This window comes from Capra hircus, chromosome 22 (assembly GCF_001704415.2).
Source record: "Capra hircus breed San Clemente chromosome 22, ASM170441v1, whole genome shotgun sequence".
Taxonomy (NCBI): Eukaryota; Metazoa; Chordata; class Mammalia; order Artiodactyla; family Bovidae; genus Capra; species Capra hircus.
In genome coordinates this window covers 561,841-575,180 of record NC_030829.1, presented here as the reverse complement: position 1 = coordinate 575,180, position 13,340 = coordinate 561,841, and the positions used below count along the sequence as shown (strand labels likewise).

Sequence of the window (13,340 nt, the reverse complement as noted above, 5' to 3'; positions counted from 1 at the left end):
TGCTTTTCGAACCATTTCCTCAGGGGAGCCATAGGGAAGTTATCAAGAACTTTATGCTTGACTGCAGGACTCTGAAAGGGCGGGTTGTGAACAGGGACAGACTTGCTCCCAAAGTCTCGCCAGTAACAAGGAGGACCACACTCCCTGCAGCTGAACAGAAAGTGCTGAGACCTTTTCTGCCTGAAGAATGTCATTGTTCTGATGCTTAAATCATAGATTGCTTAGAGAATTCTGCACTGGAAGCCACTTTCCTCTTGAAATTTCAAGGTATCATATGGACTTTCAGTTTGCGGTGTTACCTCTGAGAACCTCAGAGTCACAGTGATTCTTGTTTCTTTGTGTTCAGTCTTGTGTTTTGATGTGATTACTTTGCAAGTTGTAGAATTTTTCTCTCTGTCATGATAATGAGCTTAGTCCTGGGTTCTTGGTAGGCCCTTCCAATCTAGAAACTCTGTTTCAAGTCTAAGAAATTTTTTTGAATACTTTCTTTTTAAAAAAATTATTATTACTGTTATTATTTTTTGCTTTTTCTCCTCTGCTTTTTGCTTTCTTAGAGATTACAACTTTATTTTCAAAGCCTTCTGTTGTGTCTTTATTTCCAGGTGTTTTTCTTGTCCTTAGTATATCTTTTGTGTATGTCTTCTTATTTCTTATTGCAGTATCTTATCTCTTTAAGGATGTTAATTTATTCAGCACATCGTCATAATGTGCTTATTCAGTGCCATACATTTTTCTAGGCACTTGGAATCCATCAATGATCAAAACAGTCAAAAAAAAATCTCAGCTTGTGGAGTCTGGTATAGCAGAGAGACAATAAGTCTAGATAAGCAAATTTTCTCCTATGTTGTAAGATATTAAGTAATAATAGGATATAATAAAGCAAGAGACTGACATGGTGGAGAGAACACACATTACTGTTTAAAGCAGAATGGTCAGAGTGAGACTAGAGACGGTGACAGCTAAGACTTGAAGAAGTTCATGGAGTTGGCCAGACGAGTGTCTGGAAAGAGCATCAGACAGATGGTGTGCCCTGCTCAAGAGCAGAGACAGTACGGTGGGGAGGGAAGGCCATTCTAAAGACTCTTTTACTCTGGGTGAAGCACAGAGTCACTTGAGGGTTTGTGCAAAGGAAGGATGATACCTAATTTATGTGTTGACTCCTGAGAAAATGCCAGGAGGATGCATGGAAACCAGAAGGCTGGTCCAGGAGAGAAACGATGTGGCTAAGCAAGAATGATGGGACTCTCAGTTCAGTTCAGTCCCTCAGTCGTGTCCAACTCTTTGCGACCCCATGGACCACAGCAGGCCAGACCTCCCTGTTTATCACCAACTTCTGGAATTTACTCAAACTCGTGTCCATTGAGTTGGTGATGCCATCCAACCATCTCATCCTCTGTCATCCCCTTCTCGTCCTGCCCTCAATCTTTCCCAGCATCTGGGTCTTTCGAAATAAGTCAGTTCTTCACATCAGGTGGCCAGAGTTTTGGAGTTGCAGCTTTAGCATCAGTCCTTCCAATGAATATTCAGGGCTGATTTCCTTTAGGATGGACTGGTTGGATCTCCTTGCAGTCCAAGGGACTCTCAAGAGTCTTCTCCAACGTCTTAGTTCAAAAGCATCAATTCTTCTACACTCAGCTTTCTTTATAGTCCAACTCTCACATCCGTACATGACTACTGGAAAAACCATAGTCATGATGGACTAGACTAGATGGACTTTTGTTGGCAAAGTAACATCTCTGCTTTTTAATATGCTGTCTAAGTTGGTCATAACCTTTTTCCCAAGGAGTAAGCGTCTTTTAATTTCATGGCTACAGTCACCATCTGCAGTGATTTGGGAGCCCAAGAAAATAAAGTCAGCGACAGTTTCCACTGTTTCCCCATCTATTTGCTATGAACTGATGGGACCGCATGCCATGATCTTTGTTTTCTGAATGTTGAGCTTTAAGCCAACATTTTCACTCTCCTCTTTCACTTTCATCAAGAGGCTCTTCAGTTCTTCTTCACTTTCTGCCATAAAGGTGGTGTCATCTGCATTTCTTAGGTTACTGATATTTCTCCTGGCAATCTTGATTCCAGCTTGTGGTTCTTCCAGCCCAGCGTTTCTCATGATGTACTCTGCATATAAGTTAAATAAGCAGAGTGACAATATACAGCCTTGACGTACTCCTTTTCCTATTTGAAACCAGTCTGTTTTTCCATGTCCAGTTCTAACTGTTGCCTTGTGACCTGCATACAGATTTCTCAAGAGGCAGATCAGTTGGTCTGGTATTCCCATCTCTTTCAGAATTTTACACAGTTTATTGTGATCCACACAGTCGACGGCTTTCTCATAGTCAATAAAGTAGAAATAGATGTTTTTCTGGAACTCTCTGGCTTTTTCCATGATCCAGCAGATGTTGGCAGTTTGATCTCTGGTTCTTCTGCCTTTTCTAAAACCAGCTTGAACATCTGGAAGTTCACAGTTCATGTATTGCTGAAGCCTGGCTTGGAGAATTTTGAGCATTACTTTACTAGCATGTGAGATGAGTGCAGTTGTGCGGTAGTTTGAGCATTCTTTGGCATTGCCTTTCTTTGGGATTGGAATGAAAACTGACCTTTTCCAGTCCTGTGGCCACTGGTGAGTTTTCCAAATTTGCTGGCATATTGAGTGCAGCACTTTCACAGCGTCACCTTTTAGGATTTGAAACAGCTCGATTGGAATTCCATCACCTCCACTAGCTTTGTTCTTTAGATGTGTCCTAGAACCAGTAGGATTCCTGACAGCCAGGTGCAGAGCATGGAAGAGCCAGCAGAATTGGAGTGCCCAAGCCTTGGAAAGGATGTTGCCTGTAGCTTAGATGTGGAAGAAGCTACTGGGGGGGTCAGAGTCTGCTCAGGCATGTGGAGTGTGAGGTAGCCTGACTGCTGGAGTTGGGAGGGAGATCTGAGAGGGAACTGTCACTTTGGAGTCATTTGCATATTGATTATTTACACCTAAGAGCTGGATGAGCTCACCCAGAAGGTGAGGATAAAGGGAACAGGGAAAGCAGAGCCTGCAGCTTTAAGAATCCAAAGGAGTTTGCTCCAGCAAAGGAGAGTAAGAAGAAGTCACTGGATAGGGGTCTGTGTTTCTGGAGCCATTGAGGAAAATGCAGAGTGTGCAGCAGAGTGATTGGCTGTTTCAGATGATCCTGATATGTGAGAACCTCAGAATTGGCCCTTGCATTCATCACCCCGAGGTCCTTAATGAATTGGGGAGCAGAACAGACAACACTAAAGGGGTTTTGTTGCAAAAGAGAGGGAAGAAATGGGGCCATAGTTTTCAAGAGAAATAGGATCAAGAAAAAAACTTTCTTATTCAGAAAAATAACAGCATGTTTGTAAATCAGTCTGATCCAATGAGGGCTTCTTTTAAAAGTGATGCAGAACAGAAAGGGATATTTGTGGAGTGATGTCTTCAGGTAGGCAGAGGAGATTGGAGCTGGCATCATGTGGCTGCTCAGCCAGAGAGGAGCCTGTGGGTAACAGATGGGTGCAGAGTCAGAGGGTGGGTGGTGGCGGGGCGAACTTGGAAGTCCTCTGGCTTCTTCACTTGTCTTGGTGAAGTGAGAAGTGAGGCAGCATCTGCTGAGTGAAGATGGAGGAAGATGAGGTGTGGGATGTGAGGAGAGGAGAGAAAGTGTGAATGTTGCCCAGAAGAGTGGGAAAGGGGAGGAGGGGCTCAGACTTCACTCGGCAGTTCCAGGAAGGGTTTGTTAGGACATGGATTGCTGGAATTGTCTGACTTAGTAGGGCTGAGGTATGACCTGAGAATTCGTTTTCTGACAACTGCCAGGCTGAGCCCCCCTGGGGACCCCATTCTCCTCTTGGTTGCTTCAGAAGGACCAGTCTGGATGTGCTACAATGAGTCAGCGGGAGGGGAAGAGCAGTTTTTCCAGCCATGTCCCACTTGCGTTTTAGTTTATCTGAATTACTTTTCCTGTTTGTTGGCTTTAGTTTTTATCTTTCATATTAGAAGGTCAGTCTACTAGTTTCATGCTGCAGAAGCTGATTGGAAATTCTGGTCCGAGTGGTGTTGAGTGGCCTGGGTCATCCAGTTGGGAAAGCACTGGGATCAGTGTCTGGGATCCATCAGTCCCTGCTGAGCAGACCCCCAGTGAGGAAGAATGGACAACGACCCTATCTGATGGTACTGCAACCATGACCTTGCTCTCCTATCCTCTGAGTCAAAGGTCAGAACTCCATGCAGAAAAGAAGGCTCCAGTTTGTTTCAGGAAGGGGAGGAGCCCACTGCTGGGCAGGTAGGGAGGCATCATGGTATCTGGGGGCCCCACCTCTTCCCCGCCCTCCAGATGCCCTGGTGCTGCTGAGATGCCCGCAGTGTGCAGGGTCTGGGCAGCTGCCAGAGGGCTCTGCCCTTCTTGATGTGGGCTGGGGGCTTCCTCAGGATGCGGCTGTTTCCACCCCCTTGACTTCATGCCTTTGGGTATCAGCTGGGCACAGGCTGCTCGCTGACCCTGGGAGGGCCCAAATGCTCAGACCACAGCTCCTCTCCCCAGCTCCCCAGTGAGTTTGCAGGGCCCAGCATGGCCCAATGCTTTGGGGCTCATGAGAGTGTTCAGGGACTATTCCTGAGCTATGCTGAGCACTACCCCATGCCAAAATCACCATACCCGGGGCAGAACTGAAATGTCCCATTAATGCACCAGCCCCTTTACCGCCACGGGTAGGTGTAGGGTCTAGTGAGGGGTGGGTGCTGTTTGTGCCCAGAATGTGTGTGGAAGTTTCCTCACCTTGAATGGTCTTACTAACATTTTATTTTTGATTTTGTCCCATATAGAAAACCATTTTATTTTTGTCAAATAGAAAAATACATAATGGAGAAATGTTAAGCGTTTGTAAAACACCATAGTTTCTCAGTTATTTTACCATCACAAATATTTGCCATCTCTGGAAGAACAGACCTCAAAGGCCACCGAGAGCAGCGAGGTGGAAGGAGGGAAGGGGAGGACAGAGGGGCCGCGCCTGCTGACATCGCCCGTGCCGTGTCCGGGGAGAAGTGGGGAGACTAAGTGGTCTCTCACACCAGCCTCACTGAGTTCCAGTCTGAGCTCTGCCACTGTCAATAAAGGATTGTGGGGAGAATTAAATAATTCTATCACAGTGAAATTCTAGCACAGTGAAAATATTCAATAAAATTGTCACTTTTACTGTAAGTAGGGATTAAGTAACTGACATCAGATCATTTTCCAGGGAAAAAAGTTTGTGATAATGGACTGGCTGCTTCTGTGCCAGCACCACCTCACAGAGCAGTGGGCAGCCCGGCCACCAGGCACAGCAGCTTTTATCAGTTTTTCCTGCTGTTGTGACAGCACGTCCCTATTTCTTCTAGGAACCACGAGGCCTTCCTTCTAGGAGATGCTTGCCCTCCCACTGTAGCATGCACACATCCACAGCATATTCTAGTAATATTGTTTTAATAACTTTAAATGGAGTATCATCTATAAAAGTACTGACTCACCATGTTGTATACCTGAAACTATACTTCAATAAAAAATAAATATAAATAAAAATAAAGTTGGCACATTTTTGAGTCATTAGTGTTCCCAATAACCTGCTTGAGGGCTGCAGCAACAGGGTATTCTTCAGTTTTATTCTAGGCTCTCATGCATCTACTGGCTTTAATTGCTTGAGTGCATTTCATTTCTAATGTATGATGACATGCTGGGCTGGACTGTGTGAAGCACTTACAAGCAATGTCACGCTCATCTTTATGATGTCTTTGCAGAGGCTGCTCAGCCACGTTTTCGTGCATGCTAAGTCATTCAGTTGTGTCCAGTTCTTTGCAACCCTGTGGACTGGAGCCTGCCAGGCTCCTTCATCCATGGGATTCTCCAGGCAAGAATGGGAATGAGAGTTGCCGTGGAGTGGCATGTCATGCCCTCCTCCAGGGACTCTTTCTGACCCCGGGATCGAATCCACATCTCGTACATCTCCGGCATTGGCAGACAGGTTCTTTACCGTTAGCACCACCTGGGAAGTCCAAACTATGTTTTACTACAAGGCAACTCGGGGTTGGATAAGCTGCCCAAGCTATGAGCTGCTGAGGTGTGGACAAGAGATTCAATGAGACACAAATTTATGGGTGTTGCATCAGACATTTCAAAGTCAAGGATAAAAATGGAACTGATTTCCATTCTCACTGAGAGGTGAGGGTAGTGTAGGAATATAGGCCATTAGAATGGGTAGTAGAGTGACATCACATTTAAGGTTTAGTGGGCAGAGATAGCAAGGCTGTGGCCAGAAAATGTTCTCCAAATCAAAGCATTCATGCACATGAACTGGATGGTTCTTATCTTATACTCTGCTCTTACAAGTGCGGTCCTCAGTGTTCCAGCCTATGATACACTTGAAGGAGTAAGAGAATGTGAATATTACTACTTTGCCCCTTAATTAATCAGTCTCATCAATGATAGTTGCTATCTGGAGACAAGTGGACTTCATGTATCTCCTGATTTGAATACACACCATTACTTCTGAAGCTGACCTTCAAAAAAATTGAGAAAAAAAAAAAACAACAAAAAACATGAGTCTGATTAAACTTCTCTGCCTATCAGTTTACAAGAAAGACACATCACAGAGATAGTTGAATCACTGTGATAATGGCGATACGACCAGAAAACTCCAGACTGTGGCTAAGCCTGCAAGAAAGACAACCTGGTTTTGTTTACAGCATTTAAAAAAAAAAAAAAAAAAAAGCAAAGGGATTAAAAGAAATGGAGGGGAAACCTAGAGATCCAAGAGATACAGAAATCAGTATTATGATGTGACCTTATTTGGATACAAACATGATTTTTTTAAAAACAATTGCAAGGAAATAAGAAATATAAATACTGATTGTACCTTTAACAATATTAAAGAGCTATTATTAATTTTAATTGTGTGATAATGCTACATGTTGTAATACTTATGGATAAAATGTTTGAGATTTACTTCCAAATAATTCAAGGAAGGACCAGAATGAATAGAGGTAGAGGAAATAAAATTGGCTGTTGAACTCAAGGCCAGTTGTTGATGCTCAGTGATGGCTACATATGAGTTCATTATCCTAATCCCTGTTCTTTCGTATATTTTGAAGTTTCCTGTAATTGGGGCCTAATTGAAACTGGAACCATGGGAGTACAGTGGTCTGGAAAGGACCATTAGAACCATGACTGTGACATGCAGTAGTAACTGGGCAAGAAGCTGAAGAGAGAGCCCTATGTCTTGAAAAGAATAGGAGGAAAGCAGTGTGTTCAGGGGGTGTGAAGTATCAGGGTTTGTGCCCTGTGGAATAAAAGTTTGGATTTTCAACCACCTTTAAGGCCATCAGTTCAGTTCAGTCACTCAGTCGTGTCCGACTCTTTGCGACCCCATGAACCAGAGCACGCCAGGCCTCCCTGTCTCACCAACTCCCAAAGTCCACCCAAACCCATGTCCATTGAGTCGGTGATGCCATCCAACCATCTCATCCTCTATCATCCCCTTCTCCTCCTGCCCTCAATCTTTCCCAGCCTCAGGGTCTTTTCCAATGAGTCAGCTCTTCGCATCAAGTGGCCAAAGTATTGGAGTTTCAGCTTCAACATCAGTCCTTCCAATGAATACCCAGGACTGAACTTTAGGAAGGACTGGTTGGATCTCCTTGCAATCCAAGGGACTCTCAACAGTCTTTTCCAACACCACAGTTCAAAAGCATCAATTCTTCGGTGCTCAGCCTTCTTTACAGTCCAACTATCACATCCATACATGACCACTGGAAAAAGGTGGTTGAAAGGCCATACCGTTTCCCAAACCGCTATTTCAGTCTGATAATCTCTGATTTAAATTGATTGCTTAAAACAAGCCTCCAAAGCATCATCAGAGTTCAGGACCAGAGTAAATAAACTGTGGCCTAAATAAATAATTTATTCATTGAATAAAGTGTATGGCCTTTCCCCAAGACCTGTGCAGTATTAGTCTTAGCTGTGTAACCAGATACCCCAAACATCAATTAAAATAACAGTAAACATGTCTGCTTTTATAGGACAGAAATTGAAGAACAACTCAGTCAGCATTTCTAGCTCAGAGCCTGTCATGAGGTTATAGCTGAAGGGAGACTTCCAAGATGGGTACCCACTGGGCTAGCAAGCTGGCGTTGGCTGCAGGAGTTCATCTCTGTCATTTCCTGGGGCCACCATACAAAGTTAAAATTCTGGGTGGCTTGAAACATTCATTGTCTCAGTACTTGGAGTTGGACATCTGGAATCAAGGTGTTGTCAGAGTCACGCTTTCAGGATCTGGGGGAGGATCTATCTGTTCCATGCCTTTCTCATAGCTTCTAGGATTGTCAAGCACACCTGGCCCTCTCCCTTGCTGATACATCACTCCGATCTCTGTCTACATCTTCACACACCTCCTCAACTGTGTGTGTGTTTCTGGGCTCTTTTTATTCTTCTGAGGACATCAGTCATACTGGATTATGGGCCCACCCTACCCAGTTATGGTCTCCTCTTAACTAAGACCCTATTTCTAAATAGGCTCTCATCCTGAAGTTCCAAGAAGGAGATGAAGGAGGGGAACACTTCCAGCCCAGTACACTCACCATATAGCTGCCCAAGAGTCCAGATGACACAGCAGCCGGATGCCTCAGAGCGAGGATCTAGGAGAGACCAAGGTCATCCTTTCACGGCCAGATATCTGTCGTACACCATCACTTCTATAGTATTGTATTCAGTGCGGAAGGACTGCTGGGAGCACATATCTCAGGAGGTGGGGGTCACGAAGGCCATCCTGGAGGCTGGCTACATGCTCCACCTGAAAAAATACACTCAGCCCTATCCAAGACTCCCCAGATGCTCACCCCACATCAGTGCCTGGGCTATGGAAGCACAAAACCCTTTTGTTTATCTGAAGAGTTTGTTGTGGCCCAATTGTGTCCTCTAACAAAACTCTTAGTGAAAGACTTCATAGCTATACACTTGCCTTCATCTATATCATATTTTCCTGACAGTCCCCTGAGTTTTATCTTTGACTGAAAGCCATTTCTTCATTTTAGCATCATTTGCCATCTGAGGGTCTGAGAATTTTCAGAACCAGCAACTCTGACTCATCTGTGTTTAAGAGCCTCTCCGAGCATCTCTTCAATCATGCTTTTCACTGTAAAGAGTGGGAAGCAGCCAGATAGCATCTTGAGCATTCTGCCTGGAAATGTAAGTCACTCAGTTCAGTAAGCACATATTCTACTTTCTTGGAAGAAGTATCATGCATGACAGGACTGTTTTTAAAACATTTGCCGTATCTGCTTTAGCGCTCTCTTTCTCTTTCTCCTCCACCCCCACCTCTTGCATCGTTAGAAAGTTGTCAGCATTATGACCCTTTACTCGTACTTCCTCATGCATCTTCTAAAAATAATAATGTGCCGCATAATCACAATACTAGTGTCACTCCTGAGAAAACTACAATGATTCTGTAATGTTACGCTGCATCCAGGCCATGGCTTGTGCCCCTCCCAACTTAGCAGTGCTTTAAGTCTGTGTTGTTGTTTTCAACTGAGATCCATCTAGGTTTGTGCTTTGTATTTTGTTAATCTTTTCATAACCTTGGACAGCCCCCACCTCACCTGCTTTCTCTGTTCTTTTAATGACGCTGACTTTCTGAAGACTCCAGGACTTCTGTCCTACAAATCTCCCCCTTGAGTCTGTCTCTTTCCCATGGAAACTTGTTCTGCCATCTCCCACTTCCTGCAACTTGAAGGTTAGGTTTCGATTCTGGAGATACATTGTCCAGCATGGTAACCACTAGCTACAGATGATTATTTGAATGTAAATTAGTTTAATGAAGATTAACTTAAATTTTTATATCCACCTTCTGCATCTCTCTAGCCTCATTTCAAATGGCTTAGACAGTAAAGAATCCACCCGCATAACTGCGCTCATTTCACATGGTAGCAAAGTAACACTCGAAATCCTTCAAGCTAGGCTTCAACAGTATGTGAACCGGAACTTCCAGATGTTCAAGCTGGTTTTAGAAAAGGCAGAGGAACCAGAGATCAAATTGCCAACATCTGCCGGATCATAGAAACTGCAAGGGGATTCCAGAAAAACATCTACTTCTGCTTTAATGACTATGCTAAAGTCTTTGATTGATCACAACAAACTGTGGGAAATTCTTAAAGAGATAGGAATACCAGACCACCTTACCTTCCTCCTGAGAAACCTGCATGCAGATCAAGAACCGACAGTTAATACTAGACATGGAACAATGGATTGGTTCAAAATTGGGAAAGAAGTACGTCAAGGCTGTATTTTTTAACCCTGCTTATTTAACTTCCATGCAGAGTATGGAAATGTGAGATGCCGGGCTGGGTGAAGCTCAAGCTGGAATCAAGATTTTTGGCAGAAATATCAATAACCATATCAATATGCAGATGACAGCACCCTAATTGCAGAAAGCAAAGAGAAACTATAGAGCCTCTTGATGAAGTTGAAAGAGGAGAGTGAAAAAGCTGGCTTAAAACTCAACATTCAAAAAAGAAAGATCATGGCACCCAGCCCCATCACTTCATGGCAAATAGATAGGGAAACAATGGAAACAATGACAGACTTAACTTACTTGAGCTCCAAAATAACTGCAGATGGTGACTGTAGCCATGAAATTAAAAGATGCTTGCTCCTAGGAAGAAGTTATGACAAACTTAGACAGCATGTTAAAAAGCAGAGACATTAATTTGCCAAACAAAAGGTCCATATAGTCAAAGCTATTGTTCTTCCAGCAATCATGTATGGATGTGAGAGTTGAACCATAAAAAAGGCTGAGTGCCAAAGAATTGATGCTTTCAAACTGTAATGATGGATAAGACTCTTGAGAGTCCCTTGGACTGCAAGGAGATCAAACCAATCAATCCTATAAAGGAAATTAACCCTGAATATTCTGAAGCTCCAATACTTTGGTCACCTGATGCAAAGAGCCAAATCATTGGAAAAGATCCTGATGCTGGGAAAGCTTGAGGGCAGGAGGAGAAGGGGATGACAGAGGATGAGATAGTGAGATGGCATCATTGACTCAATGGACATGAGTTTGAGCAAACTCTGGGAGATAGTGAAGGACAGGGAAGCCTGGTGTGCTGCAGGCAGTGGGGTCACAAGAAGTCAGACACGACTGAGGGACTGAACAACCCACAACAGTATTCTTCCCTGGGAAATTCCATGGGAAGGGAAGCTTGGCAGCCTGCAGTCCATCGGGTCACAGGGAGTCAGACACCACCTAGTCAACAAACGCTTCCACTAGTGTACTGGTAAAAAGTGAAAGTTGCTCAGTTGTGTCTGACCTATACAGTCCATGGAATTCTCCAAGCCAGAATACTGGAGTGAGTAGCCTTTCCCTTCTCTAAGGGGTCTTCCCAACCCAGGGATTGAACCCAGGTCTCTCACATTGCAGGTGGATTCTTTACCAGCTGAGCCACCAGGGAAGCCCAAGAATACTGGAGTAGGTAGCCTATCCCTTCTCCAGCGGGTCTTCCCAACCCAGGAATGGAACCAGGGTCTCCTGAATTGCAGGCGGATTCTTTACCAACTGAGCTATCAGGGCAGTGTACTGGACAGTGGCAGTATTTCCATCATCATAAAAACTTTTGTCAAATAACACTGCTCCAGATGCTATTATATGAGCTGGACATTTTAGGCAAGACTGTTTCTTAGGTGGTATTTCATACTCCATACTGCATCACCTGCAGAGGCCTGCCTGGGAGTCCCGGGGTGCCCTGAGGGACTTGTAAATTGCACATGTCACTAGGAATATAAAATTTCCTCCATATCATTCTCTGGTTGTCAGCTAGGATCCCACACTCTGTGATGGCAAGATTTCTAGAGAAACAAAAATAAAATCAAAGAGTTTTAGATCTGAGAGGAAACTTCAATATTATTTTATAAGCAACTCAGGAAACTGAAGCCCACAGAGGCTCAAGACTTGCCCAAGGTCACTGATACTAGCTGGAAGTAGATAATGACCTTCAGCAAGCATCTTCTTGCTGCTAGCCCCTTAATTGAAAACACCCTGTGATAACTGAGATCAGCCGATACGAACACTACTAAAATCATTAGAAAACAGCTTTTATTGAGTACTTATCAGGATTAGATACTATATTTAGTCTTTTTAAAAAATTACTTTAGAGACTTCCCTGGTGGTCCAGGGGCTAAGGCTCTGCACTTCCAATGCCAGGGGCCTAGGTTTGATCCCTCATCAGGGAACTAGATCCTACATGCCGCAACAAAGATTGAAGATCCCAAGTGCCATAACTAAGACCAGACACAGCCAAATAAATAATAAATATTTTTAAAAAATTATTTCACATGCTTCTTACAACCACCCCTAGAGAAAATTTCTGATTAACAGGAATTAATTTTTTCAGGTAATAAGAAATCTAGAAATGGTTCAACTCTAGGAAAGCTGATCTCTCTCTGATCATTGTGGCCTTTCCAGCATGGTTGCAAGGTCAATGCTGCATCTCCAGTTATCACATCAGTGATAAAAGCAGGCTGAGCCTGCATATGGTGATGCCAGCCATCACAGTCTCATTTACGGCAGAAGCAAAATCTTTCCCGGAGGCCCAGAGTGGACTTCCATAGTACTTATCATGGGTTAAGACTGCACCCATGTTGCAAAAAGACTGGGAAAATGAGTATGATGTTTGACTCTTTGGGCTTCTATAGACGAGATAGGGAAGGGAATGGGGCTTGGATTAAACCAAGCAACAATGGAGGTGTCCCTATCCTCAAGGCTCAGTTGACGAAGCCAGTGTGCTCAGAGTGAGTAAGCGGCAGAGATGCTTAGACTCCAGAGCCCATGGTGAGTATGGCATGCTCACTGAAGAATGCGATGAGGACTCTGATGTTGCCAGGTATGAGCTGTTCAGACACTTCAGAGGTAGGATGTGTGTGTCCTCAAAGAATAGGAGTGAGGCTGCCCCAGTGTGTCACCACCTGAATAAAAAACTGAAGAAAGACTTCCAGGAGAAGAATGCCACAGGTGTTTGGGTTGGACAGCTTACAGAGCTTTTACTTACTCCACTTGTAATATATATTTAAAGCTACATTTGAAGTATCTACATACTTCTTTGTTTATATATCATAAATATATTTATTTAATATATGCTGTATTTCATTTTTCTTCCCAACCTTCTCTTTACCATGGGAGCTTAGTCTTGCCAGCCTGGTCTTGTCAATCACACACTATTCAAGGTGTTTCTTATAGTTGCTGAGAGATTCGTGTAATAAATCACACAAATTAAAGAAAAATGGGGCTTCCAGCTCCTCCTCAAGTTGGCAGCTACACACGGACCCATGATC

The 13,340-nt window shown here is 43.8% G+C and overlaps 1 long non-coding RNA gene across 2 annotated transcripts; it reads right to left on the bottom strand.

Annotated features, from left to right (window-relative positions):
- LOC108633371 lies at positions 3,954-9,904 on the bottom strand. 2 transcript variants are annotated; one of them, XR_001917034.1, is made up of 2 exons: positions 8,600-9,904; positions 3,954-5,098 (listed from the first exon to the last, which is right to left on the bottom strand). It is a non-coding gene; the product is annotated as an uncharacterized LOC108633371 (long non-coding RNA). The 2 variants fall into 2 exon arrangements; XR_001917033.1 differs by lacking the exon at positions 8,600-9,904 and adding an exon at positions 5,731-7,366.